Below are 5275 nucleotides of genomic sequence, written 5' to 3'. Positions count from 1 at the left end.
TTTTTTTCCTGAAGCAGCCGGCCCACGATCAGGCAGCACAGTAGAGAACGTGATTATCCTGACTATGGGTCATGCTTGTGAGAGAGAGAGTGAAAGCCTGAGAGGAAAGTAAGAGTGGAAAAGAGGATGGGAGAGGGAGAGGGAGAGGAAAAAGCGAGAGTGGAGAGAGAAGAGAGAAAATCAAGTGGTGGGAAGGAAAGCTTTAAAAGAGATGAAGCTGGGATACCTGGCTTTGAGCCCCCCACTCTGTGCTGAGCTTCTGTGCCCTGAGCTAATCCCCTGGACTTTCTGGACTGAGCCGCTGTTTTCTTTTTTTTCGTGAATAATAAGGAGGAGTTGAACCCTAACATCTAATTCAATTCCAACTCTAGTCTTTGTAAATGAAGAAAAGAAACAGAGTTTTGCCTCTAAAAATTGGAGTTTCCAGAACTATTTTTGCTCTTCTTCCAGTTCTTAGAAGTATTGTGAAATTCTAAAAAAAAAAAAAAAAAAAAAAAAAAAACTCATACATTATTAAATTTGAATGATAGGGTTTGAAAAAGGTAACCCTAAACCAACATTGAATTCTAGTTTATAATATGCATGTTAAAGTGTTTACGGATGAAGTGTGCTTATGTTCACAACTTACTTCAAAATATGTAAAAATACTTGGATGGGAGACCACCTAGTAATACCAGGTGCTGTAGGTGTTAAAAAACACATAAAAAGTAAAATAGATCGACACATCGATAGAGAGATGAATAGATTGATAGATGTATGAGAAATTATAAATTGTAGATTCCAGGCAGTGAGTATATGAGTGTCCATTGCATAATTCTTTCCATTTTTCTGATGTCTGCAAATGTTCATTAGATGTTGGGAAGTGAGTTGTGTGCATACAGCAACCATGTGTGTGCGAGAGGAAAAGAGAATCGATGGGGACAGGACGTGCAGCACAAAGCTGAAGGATAGAATGTCATGGAGGCTCCCAGTCCTGGGCATCCTGGCTCTGAAATTGTCCTCTATAAGTAGGAGAGCACTCCGTCCCTTGCCTGTTCTGAGGCTGGTGTTTTTCAAGGAGGCGATGGAGCTTCTGAGCTATCCTTTATCAAACACCACGGCCTGGAAAAAATAAATATTCCAGCAGACAAGAGCAGCAAGCTGTCCTGAGTCCTACGCACTGGATTGTCTTCTCTCATTCTCTTCATTCAGTAACTGCCTGGTACATTGTGAGGACCCAGCAAAACTCCAAACCATGGGCGGTCCATAAAGTTATATCATCCTCCATTCATGGTGTCAATCTACCAGAGGGTGCCCAGCTTTTAATATAGGCCCCAATCTTCAGACCCAGAGACAGAGCAGAAAGAAGGATCAGAAGGTGCAAACCAGAGATGATGGGAAATGGAAGTGAATGCAGGGCATACTAGCCTTGCATGTGATTAGATCCGGATGCTTAGCTGATGAGGGCAGGTGTGAGAAGGGATGGGAGCCCGCTTTCCTCAAGTCAGTAGACCACCATTTAGGTAATCAGTTCCCAGCTCTCAGGAGCTGCGATCCAGTTCCAGCACAATCACTCCTTGTTCCTGAGAGTTCCAGGCCCACGTTGCATCAGCTTTCAAAGGGCTCTGACTAATACATTCCAAATGAGGTGGAAGATTCTGAGAGCGAACATGAGGGAGGTAAATGTCACTATTGTGTGGGGCTGAGGTTTGTTTACCATTTCAAATAGACCTGGCTGGCCTTGCTAAGGGCTCAGGGGACAAAGCATTGTGTAATCCCAACCAGCTCCGAGGAATTGGGTCTGGCAGAAGGGTAGAATTCACTAGTCCTACAAGAGAAAGGACAGATTAACCATGAGAACCAGAGGTCAGCAAATGGCAGCCTTAAATCCAACATCATCTCCTCAGTTGAGAGTCCCAGATTGATGTGTGGACAGGGTTGGCCCCCTCTGAGGCCCCTCTCCTTGGCTTGCAGATGGCTATCTTTCTCCTGTGTCCTCACATGGTCTTCCCTCTGTGTGTGTCTATGTCCTGGTCTCCTCTTTTTATTAGGACACTGGTCATTCTGGATTAAAGCCAACCCATATGACTTCATTTTATTTTAATTGCCTTTTGAAGGCTTTATCTCCTAGTGTAACCACATTCTAAGGGGGTTAGGACTTCAACATATGAATTTGGAGGGGGAGGGAACACTGCTTAGCCAATAGCAGTTCCCAAATCATCCTCACTATTGCTAACTCTCAGCAAACACACAAGGGACCTTGACTAGTATTAGGCGACACACCACGAAACAGCCTAACGTGACAAATACTATAGAATATAGGCTCCCAGATGCAATCACTGATACACCTTAAAGATGTTTTGTTTCAATCATCTCTTTCATTGATGGTGAAACTGAAGTGTGGAGAGGGGCGAGGACAGTGCCAAATAATCCGAGGACATGGAGCAACAAGAACTCTTAGTCATTTTGCTGATGGGACTGCAAATAGTGCAGTCTATTTGGAAGACAGTTTGGTGGTTTCTTACAAAGCTGATCATCCTCTTACCATAAAGTTCAGCAATCGCATTTCTTGGTATTTACCTAAAGGACATTAAATTCTATCAAATATTAAGATATCCTAGAAAGTTTAAAAAAACAGCCATTTTGAAATAGAAAACTAGTGATTATATTTTATCAGTTTTTCTATATACATGGATCGTTTTCATAGTTATCACATAACTTTTGAAAAGTATTTTTGCTTGTATTTAAAATCTATGAATTATCAGCATTACAAATAGAAAAGAAAGCAATTTTCCTTCTAGTGGGCACTCTTTGTATCACAAATTAAACATAAGTTTTTATGAAGGCACAAACAAAGTGACACGTCAGTGAATTGCATTGTCTCATTTTAGAACTAAACGTATTTCATTCATGGAAAGCACAAATAATGCTTGATAATCTCACAACATAAATAACCACTTAAGTCGTGTTCAGGCAGCTCTCCTGAGCTTAGATATCAAGGGAGAAAGATTCAGAGCCATGCTGAGTGAAGAAGCAAATAAGTTCTCCATGGAAAATTCACAAAGCGTCTGATCCATAAATAGCTAATTGAGAATCTGCTATCAATACGTTTACCCTGGCGCTGGTGCCCAAGATGGAGCACCTTTGATTATGTTATTCCCAGTGGCCATGAAGGAGGGCTGTGCGCCTTGACGTCACGCTCTCAGATGGTGACTTGGGAGGGGATGACAAATTGCTGAAATCCCATCAGCAGGAAAGTGGAAGTCCAGGTTGTCAGTGTACCATCTACGGGGACTCCATCCAAAGGGGCAAAAATGGAAGGTCCACTGCCCTCCAAAAATAGAGATATGATCTTTCTGCAGGCTGCACTTATTGAATAAAAAGCTAAATGAATAAATAGAATAGAGAGTCTGAGTGCATTCATTCTGGCAGACCTAAAGAAGAAAGCTTTGGTCTCTGATCTTTGAAGCAGCTAACCGATCACACACATGAAACTCTCTGGCTCCGCTCTTGAATTGGGCAGCGTCTCATCTGGTGTCATATTAGTTGCCCCAGGCTTCTTTAGGGGAAAGGAACTACTTATCCATACGAAAGGTTTGTTTCTGGGAACTTGTCTAACATTGCTAGTACACTATTAATGTTACCCAAAATACCCCCATTTCTTTGATATAGATCCTTCAGATGTGGGTGGTGTGTATAGGGATTTCTTATAAGTTAGTGGAGTCATTGAGCATTTCTGAAAACTATCATAGAGAACAGCATTTGATCAGCACGGTGATTAGGATGTTTCGTTATTGACATTTCTCTGCGTTATCTAGTTGCGTGGCCTTGACTGGGCCACTTCACTCCCAGATACTCAGATATAATTTCTCGACCTGTAAGTGAAGGCATCAGACAATGATTTCTAAGATCTGTTCCAGTTCAGAGATTCAGTGGTTCTGTTATGAGGTAGATAGATATAGGTTAATAAAGAGTAGCTGAAAGAAAGCATACCTAGCTGAAGAAAGGTCAAGGGGGCTGGCATTTGTGTCAGAAAGAGGGAAGGAGGAAAGCAGTCAAGTCCTCAAGAGTCCTCCTGGTAGAGGTGAGGGACCTCAAGAGAATGGGGGGTCACTACCTGAAGAACCTTGCCATATATAAATTGAGACTTCTTTTGAAATCTTACTCTTTATCATATACTGTGAATGATATATTCTAAGGCAGAATATATCCCGGTTTTTAAAATGTAAAATTTTCCCCTAAGATATTTCAGAAAGCTGCCCATGCTTATCTTAGGGCATCAAATCATATGCCCCATTACCAACGACTACAGTTTGAGGGTCGCACAATTTTCTGCTAGACAGAAGTTAAAACCTAAAGTGCAAAGGCGTTTTCCCTTTCCCCTTCCTTGGGGGTTTACCAGCAACTGTTTTTGAGTTAGGCTCCTACTTGAAAACATTATTATGAATTGTTAATCAAGACCAACTAATTTAGAAGCTATTACCAGGTGAATGCGCTGTGAATTTTTGTCAGCAAGTTTATCTGTAGTGAGATTCTTGGACGATGTATAATCGGAAGGAAAATCAGGTGGTTTTTAATCTCTCAGCATTGCCAGTGGTCTCAAGGTATCTCATTAAATTGACTCAAATTTATTTCTTTATGCCACCCGAAGCAATGACTCTGCACATGGAACTCTGAAATCTCTTTTACTAGATCGCAACATCAGAGGGCAGGATTCGCTGTGTCCCCTTCTATTTGCTTTACAAACCCGGATCCTCTGTGTTCTTGTGCATTATTACCTGGACTATGGTATCAGTTCTCTCATTCGCTAGAAGACCCTATGCTTTTGGTGTGTCACCAGGGCCTCTTCTTCGGAAAGGCACTCTTCACTCAGGTTGTGCAGAGGTAGAAGTGATGATGGGGCCAAGTTGTCCTTATCATAGGCCACATGTCAGGGACAGGGGATCTTCTTGTCTACTGAGTACACTGCAGGAAAAATCAATTAGTGCTTGTAATAAAAAGCTACTTCCTTTTATTTGCTTTTTAAAAAGCAAATCAAGTGTTCTAGTCATCATAAATCTAAATTAAGAATAGGGAACAAAGACCAGAAAAAATTAATAAAAATATAGCATAGTTATATAATATGATCAGATTAAAAAGAACTATAAAAGAGAAATGAAGGCAGACAAATATACAGAAGCACAGACAAAGGGACAAGCAGAGGCAGAGATATCTAAGCAGACAAGCATACAGATACTTAAGCTGATCCAGACACGTGGGGGTACATGCAGTCAATATGATACATAATAGCACATCG

Source organism: Pteropus vampyrus, unplaced genomic scaffold, assembly GCF_000151845.1.
Source record: "Pteropus vampyrus isolate Shadow unplaced genomic scaffold, Pvam_2.0 Scaffold236, whole genome shotgun sequence".
NCBI classification, from domain to species: domain Eukaryota; kingdom Metazoa; phylum Chordata; class Mammalia; order Chiroptera; family Pteropodidae; genus Pteropus; species Pteropus vampyrus.
Note: the sequence above shows the minus strand (reverse complement) of the source record.